Here is an 8,075-nt window from a genome sequence, read left to right on the forward strand (position 1 = left end):
TATCGATTGTTTGGAGGGTGGAAACCTGATTGGGGTCCAAATTGTGTCTCACTGTGGTTTGTTGGAGTTGGGTGGTGGGGGAGGAATGTTTTGCAAGGTTTTCATTTGATCTTTGTGTGGGGTTTTTTTCCCCTTCTTTAGTTTTCTTTTTTCTTTTGTAGTAGTAGTTTAATAAAGTTTTTTTTTCTGTTCTTAAGCTTGGGCCTGCTTTGCTCTATTCTAGATTCCACTTCACAGCATTCAAGGGAGGGATCACATTTTCATGGGGGCACTGGCATTGTGCCAGTGTCAAACCATGACACCTTGCAAAGTGGCAGGGCTTCTTGGTGTCTCTTGAAGCGACACACAGGTCCATGTGTGAATTCCAAGGGTTATTTGGTTTCAGAGACAGAGACGTTCCTCTCTTACCAGAACTCTGAGGAGAGCCAGAAGCTACAAAACATCATTTCAGGTTGAGCCCTGTTGAGCTCTTTTTTTTTCTTCCTATGAAATGGGAGGCAGGGCTAGGCGCTTGACCAGCTTGGTCTGCACCATCCTAAGTCATGTGCATGGAGCCCACAGGAAATGTTGACATGCTGGAGTCATTCCCACCGTGCTGGTCTCATTTTACCCCCAAAAAATATCTTCTGCTGCCTTAAAAACAACCCATGGTAATGGAAAGTGCAGTAACCAGTCACAGGAAAGCTCCCAGCTGACTGCCTGTGGGCAGGTGCCATCTACTAAACCTGTGCCACCTTCTGCCTACTGCCCTGACCTTCCACAACAGGGTTTGGGAAATAAATTTGGGTTTTTTTTTTCAGAAATGTGCCTGCTCTTTCAGTTTTCTTCCCTTTAATGCTGGCTGCTGACGCTCCTGTGCCCTGAATGGCTCTCCCATTCTCTGCCTGAAGACCTGACTTGCGCCGTGATCCTTCCAGCCAGGACGCCGCTGTGGCAGGATGGCGAGAGCTCTGTGTGTCAGCCATCGTCTGCAGCTTGAGCTGGGAGTAGTAATTATCCCTTTTCCAGTGACCTGTGGTGATTGCCAATTGTCCAAGGGCCATGACACATTTCCTCCAGGAGCTGCTCGTCCCCGTGTCCCCACAGCCCTGGGATGTTGGTGACTGCAGGCCCAGAGCCATTGAGTCCTCTGTACAAGGACTAATTGCAAGCGGTAACGTGAAATTTTTATTATGAGTCATTTACTCCTTTAGCTTTGTTATCTTTAGAATAATGTTTTGCTATTTTGTTGTGTTATTATATTGTGTTATTACCTGATTGTGTTGTTGTTACCCAGATAGTAAATTTCCAAAGGTGCGGTAGTGGATCATCTGGGTGGGGATTTGAATTCTATGCCCCTGCACTGGGCCATCAGGCAGTGCTGCTTGCAACCCCTAACTGCAAATCTGTGAGTATTTGCAGCTGTGGTAGCGTTTTCTGAAATCCAGAGAACAAAGCACAGCTTGTCTGGAGAAAACATGACCTGAAATAATACTTCTGGGAAAACTTCTCTGAGTGAGAAGTCTCCCGTTGGAAGATGAGTGCTTTTTTCTGGACTGTCAGTCTTTTTCCAGAGTCAGAGGCTTGGATGAATGCACACAGGAGAAATTACTGTAGAATAATCACTGTAGCCTAAATTAATGCTTCTCCCTAGGCTCATTTTATAGGGTGTATGTATTTAATATAATTTACTGAATAATGCCATGAGAATCTGAAAGAAAACTGGTTTTCTTGGGGTCTCTATGAGAACTATAAGGGCAATGCTTTCATTAAAATATCCCTTTTGAAAATCATCTCTATAGTTTCATTGCACACATTGTTATAGACAAGGACCTTCCCAGGGGAAGGCAGCATCCAATGGAGATGTTCAGGGATGTGCAGATGCCAAAAGAGGCTCTAGGACAGATAGACATGCTCCGGTGAGCTCAGCCTCCAGCAGTGGGGCAGGAAAAAAAGGAAAAGGAAAAAAGAACAAAAGAAAAAAAAAGGAAAAAAAGAGAATTAAAAACAAACAGAGGAAAAAAAGGTAAGAAAGACTGAGAAGAAGACCTGGAGAAGGAGGAGAAGAAAACCAGGAAGCTGAATACAAACAAGAAGGAGGGAGAAGCTGGGGAGAAATGAGCCAGAGGACCAAAGCCCAGGATTGAGCAGTAATGCCCAACACAAGTGCTCAGCACCCACTGCCTCATGGCCCATCAATCCCACCAGCGATCAGCCTCTCCTGACCAGCTTCCTCAGCTGTCAGACTCAGCAGGACACGCTGTGGTCTGGAACATCCCTCTGCGCAGTGCGGGTTGGCTGTCTGGACATGCTCCCTCCAGGCTCTTTGTCACCTCCTCGCGGGCAGAGCGTGGGACATGGAGCGGCTTCTAGGACCCTGCAGAGTCCTTGAGGTGGACAAGCTGTGCTTAGCAACAACCAAACTCTCCAGCTGTGATCCACAGCATTTCCATCCAGCATCCAAACCCAGCACTGTGCCACTTTCTGGGAAGAAAGGAATCCCAGTCAAACCCAGAATAGTGGGAACACTCAGTTCTCTGGGAAAATCCTGATTTATTTAACACCAATATTCCTAAGAAGATCTGACTTCCTTCCTTCAACAAATTCCTGGAAGCGGAGGCCATCTCACTGGAGCTCCCTTGATAGAAGGAACTTCCTTGGTTTCCCGGGGATCACCTCTGCTGCCAAGCATGGGGTGTTCCCCATTGGAACAGTCACAGCTCTGTGGAAGCCATGGGCTGACAACTGGTGGCACCAAGACACTGCTGGGCCATATGCCTCTAGGAACATCCTGAAGAGGGCTGGGCTCCCCTTCTCACTTCCAGGCATTTCCTGGCCAGCTGCATCTTCAGGGATGAGCAGGTCCTGCTGATAGGCACAGCTCTGGGGGAGCAGGCACACCTTTCCAAAGGGCTTCCTCCCTCTGCAGTCCGGCAGCTCTCCCTCAGGCACTGGGAGGTATTGAGGCCCTTGCCAGATATATCCCAAGTCTCCAGATCTTCCACTTTCTGCTCCTCCACTGCTGATGGCAGACAATTCTCTGGAGATGGGAACATTTCCCTTTGCTGCTGGAGGATCTTCTCTTGCACTATGCTGAGCGTCTTCCTCTCTGGCACCGCCACAGCATCCTGGGAAACATGGACTGGGAACTGACATATCCAGAACACTTGATGCTGGGACACTTGCCTCTGGGAAAATCTTCTTGAAGAGAGCTGCACTCCCCTTTTTAATTCTGGCCATTTCCTGGCCATCTGCATTCTCAAGGAGGAGCAGGTTTGCTGACACCTGCAGCTCTGGGGGAGCAGGCACGCCTGTCTAAAGGCTTTGCTCCCTCTGTGCTCCAGCACCTCTCACCAAGGTTCTGGCTAGGTTGAAGTCTCCTGACAGGAATAGGTGCAGTTTGGAATTCATCCTCATTCTTCTTCTTCTCCACTGCTGGTGCCTGGGAGTGCCCTGGAGGTGGAAATATCTGCCTTTGGTCCTGGAGGATTTTTGTGCAGCACCACACCACAGGTATACTCCTGTGGCACTGCCACATCATTTTCAGAACCGTGCACAGGGAACTGCCTCCTGGAAATAGCTGCTGTGTGTCTGGCTGCAGGAAACACTTTCTGCACTGGCCTTGGCCTCCGTTTTTCCTTTCTGGATTTTCCTGCCAGCTGCATCCTTGGGGATGAGCAGGTTCTGCTGATACCCGTGGCTCTGAAGGAAAAGGCAGTCCTGTCCAAAGGGCTTCTCCATCTGCAGTCTGGCAGCTCCCACAGGGGCTCTGGGAGGAGGGATGGAGACTCGTGCCACAGGCAACCAAACTGGGGAGATCTTCCTCTTCCTGCTCAGTGTAAGAGGCCGTCTGATGACCCTCACTCATTTGCCTGCTGATTGCCACGAGCAGGAACTCCCTTCCCCCTCTGCAGTTCCGGCTTGGAGAAGGCAACAGTGCAGGTGCAGCCGCTGCACCGTTACGTTGCTGTTCCCGATGAGGCCGGGCAAGAACTTGGCAAGGAGTTGGCAAGGACCTGGTGAAGACCCAGCGTGGACCCAGCACGGAGCGGCCTACTGCAATTCCTGCTTCACTCTCCACCTTTAAGCTGAATGAACTGTTGGGGTGACCCTGGTGGTCTCTCACTGCAGACACCTCATCTGCCTCGCTACCACCGTGACAGACAGAGATCAAGAACCCTCTCCCCAAGGACTGAGACTGAGACCCCTACCACAACGAGTTGGGGGGGGGGGGGGAGAATGACCTGACCTGTTCTTCTCCAGTAACTTCAATGGACTTATTCTTCATTGTGTTTGTTCTGCCTGGATGATTTTCAGTAGATTCACCTGTTCCCCCCACAGCAATTTCTATAGACTCTCATTGTTCTGCCTGTTCCCCCCTTTTCCCTCTGTGGACTATAACTGGACCCCTGGGTTAGGTAGGACTTTGGAGACTCTCCCCAACACAACAAGACGGATCCCCATCGTCCGGACCAGTGAGGACTCCGCCTGTGTTGGTAGCTATTCCCATCCCCCCTTCTCTCTCTCTCTCTCTCTCTATCTTTTTTATTTCTTTTCTGACCCCACTATCTCATTTATTGTTTTGGCCCTTAATAAAGGTGCATTTGTTGTGATTAAACTGCTGTTTGTCTTTTGCACTTTGGCTAACGAACCATCACGACACCCCGCTATAAGCGGATCGTGACACCTGGCAACACTAACTATTAACCCCAAAGTCCAGTGCATCATCTGTGTGCTATCTCAGGAGGTTCAGTGGATCTTTGTGGAACAAAACCTGTTTTGGGCTCAAGAGCTGATTCTAATCCCTGCTAGCTGAACTATCCAGCTGTAGGATCAGTGCTCAAAATAAACATTGGATCCTGAAGGGCAGAGTTTGTAACGCTCTGTAAAACCCCAGGGTAGAGCCAGACTCCAAGGGCAGCCCTTGGTGCCTCCAGCAGCTGCTGCTGGAAATGCTGGCAGGACTGGTACAGATGGGATTGAACCTTCACACAGCTCTGTCCCGTGGGACCCAGGGTGCCAGACCAGAGAGACTGATGGAAATATGACACAAGCTTGATTTAAATGGACACTGATGGGACTGAAAGCCCTGCCTCGGAATGTGGGAAATGGATTTGTAGAGAATTCTCAAAGCTTGACAGAATGCTCACATAGTGTGCATCTGTATGCAGAATTTGAGATAAGTAATGCTGACTTAGAAATGCTATGGAATAGGACATTGAGAGAGATAAATCTTCCTCACACAACACACCAATTTATCAGATTATGCCCTTTTCTGACCCAGAAATAAGGCAACTGAGAAGTGTTTTTAAAAACTTTTATTCCATTTTCAGTCTCACGTGAAGGGTGAGACAATACAGATGTTATAATTCACGCCATCACAATCAGAAGCCAACTATTTCCTAATTACAATGCATTATAAGCGTTTCTTGACCTATCAGCTTTTGCTACACTATGCTGTCAATGCCTTAAAACCAATCATCTAAAATTACCCCTCATAAATCTTATTACAATGCATCTTTTATAGTTCTATTTCAATAAAGTATCTAGTCTTATTTACAAACTCATTCTTTTAAACTTGTTTCTAGCTCCATTGCTCTCTCAACAATGTCTGTCCTATTCCATGGCACATCTCAAATTTCCATTCAGATACATATGTAAACCTTCTGTCAAACTCTGAAAATTTTCTACAAGTCCATTTCCTGAAGCAGAACTTCTCCCTACCCAGCACAGGAGCTGTGTAAGTGCTGTTGCAGGGCACAATGTCTGCAGGAACACTGGAGCTGTGACATTACAGCCAGCAAAAGCAATTACTAAGTAGAAAGAGATCCTCACCTGGTCCAAGAACTGAACCTCTGTGGCTCATCCTCACGGGGTGACCCTGCTCCAGGGAGGAATCTCCACACAGCCCCCGAGCCCTGGGGTCAGATGCTGCCCTACCAGCAAAAGAACAAGGGGTTAGTGAAGCTTTTTGGACACGTTCTGTCCTCAGAGTGGTTTGACAAAACATCCATCAATGTAGATCTTTAATAAAGACAGCTTGCACCTATTCTTGCAACAGACTTTCATGTGCTATTTCCTCAAAGTCTCTGTTTTAATGCATTTTGATATTAAAAGTGTCTAAACAAGATTAAACATGAGCTCTACACCCTGCCATGCCCCAAGCCCTAAGGAAGAGCTGGACATCCTCACACTCATGCAAGCTGGGGCAGCTCTCACATAGGGAGGGAGCTGCTGCAGCATTTAACAACACTTAAAATTATCACCCCTGCATTGAGGGCATCCAGACCTGGGAGAAAGCCCTTCCCACCACCCTCTTGGATTTCCCTCCCTGCCACTGGCTTTGCTTCTATCTTGGGAAGGTTTGTCCTGGGGCTATTTCAGCACCACAAAGGGCTTTTCCAGCCTCAGAGGTTCCATGGGAGCCCAGTGACTGACCCAGCTGCGCACCCAGGCACGGGGGAAGCTCTAAACACAGATTATCCTGCCATGAGCCAGAGCACTCCAGGGCATCCTTGGAACAGCTGCAGAGAGCAGGAAAAAGACACAGCTGCAGCACTGATCCCACTCCCTGCTTTCCCAGAGGGGCATGAACACCTCCTGATCCTGACAGCTTCAAGGGAAATCCCTGTTAGGGTGGCACTGAAGGTGCCACTTTTCTGGCACTCTTTCCTTAGAACCACGGCCCAGCAGGTTTCTGTGGGAGCGGGGATTACTGCTGCAGTTCAGAAGCTGCACATCCCTAAAGCATTTTCTTAGAAACATGAAGCCTGCCATGTGCATTTTGTAGTCCAGTTTGTAATTTAAGCATATTTCAAGAGAGTTTAAATTGGAATGAGGTGACTTGGTGCCAGCACAGCATTAGCTATGGGACATCAGGAGACTCACCAGACGACATTCTCTGCAGAGCCTCCATTCTCAGCACTCCAGCTGCAGTATTCGCATTTCCCACAGACTCCGAGCTCTGTTTCCACGGCTCCCATCAGGAAACTGGCAGCCGCTTCCAGATGCAAATCCCCAGGGTACCGCTGATCCCAACCACTGCTCCTCTTCCTCCATCCTTTACCCCTTTTATAGCCACGACCCCACCCAGAACACAAAAGGAGGCTCCCAGGTGCCTCCCGAGACCCAAATCATTCCAGGTGCATCAGGAAATAAATAGAAATTAGCTTGTCCCTTTTGGGGTAATGAATTATCTTTTTCTCTATTCCCCCTTCTGTCTCCTGTTCCCTAAGGCAAAACACCTGGACCAGGTGGGGGTCAGGGGGAAAATGTCAAGTCCAAAGCCAAACCAAACTTGTTTTTCCATCGGTTTCCATCAGGACTGTTCAGGTTTTCCCACTGACCCTCGGCAGTAACCACAGGAGCAGCTTCTCCGTGCGACACCCGCTGCTCCCCGAGAAACAGAGCTCAGCCCAGCCCACAGAACGTTGTCACCGCAGCTGGGAAAGCGGCGCGAGCTTTATTCCATGAGACACGATCCCGGAGAGCCTCAAGACCCGGGACAAACCCGTCTCACACAGCAGCGGAGCATTTATTGCAGAGGATGTTTCGGATCGCGCCCGCGCTGTTCCGCCCCTGCCCCGCCCGCGGCCCCGAGGAGAGCGGCGGCCCCGGCTGCGGCGGGCGGCGGTGCTGCCGCCGTGTGGGCAGAGCGCGGCACTGCAGCCCCGCCGAGCGGCTCGGGACGCGCTGGAGCTTCCCAAGATGACGGCAAAAAAGGGCAGGAAAATCGAGGCGCCGAGTCCGTCTATGGCAAAGCAAGACAACAGAGTGGTAGGAAGGGAAGGACATAGAGGTGTAAGTAAGGAAATGCAAGGCTGGGATGGGAAAAGGCAAAGCAAGGCAAAGGAATGGTAGACAAAGGTAAGCAAAGCCAGGGACAAAAGTTGAAAGCAAGACAAGGCAGGAAGACGGGCATGCAAGGCAATGAAGTGCCAGGGAGTGGTAAGAGGCCAAGGCAAGTCTAGGGTTGGCTTTGTCAGGAAAGACAAGGTAATAAAAGCTGATAAGGAAAACACCAGAAAATTATCTCAAAGGAAGAAAAGGGGTGTTCCTCTGAGAAGGTGACATGACTGACAGGCAGGCTGAGGTGC

General features: G+C 49.4%; 1 long non-coding RNA gene across 1 annotated transcript; it reads right to left on the reverse strand.

The window, feature by feature from the left end:
- Positions 1-2,512: 2,512 nt before the first annotated feature.
- LOC146767695 (uncharacterized) lies at positions 2,513-7,635 on the reverse strand. The gene is made up of 3 exons (XR_014954933.1): positions 6,868-7,635; positions 5,815-5,915; positions 2,513-3,995 (listed from the first exon to the last, which is right to left on the reverse strand). It is a non-coding gene; the product is annotated as an uncharacterized LOC146767695 (long non-coding RNA).
- Between the last annotated feature and the right edge of the window lie 440 nt (positions 7,636-8,075).

Source organism: Lonchura striata, chromosome 4 (genome assembly GCF_050655825.1).
Source record: "Lonchura striata isolate lonStrDom1 chromosome 4, ASM5065582v1, whole genome shotgun sequence".
NCBI classification, from domain to species: domain Eukaryota; kingdom Metazoa; phylum Chordata; class Aves; order Passeriformes; family Estrildidae; genus Lonchura; species Lonchura striata.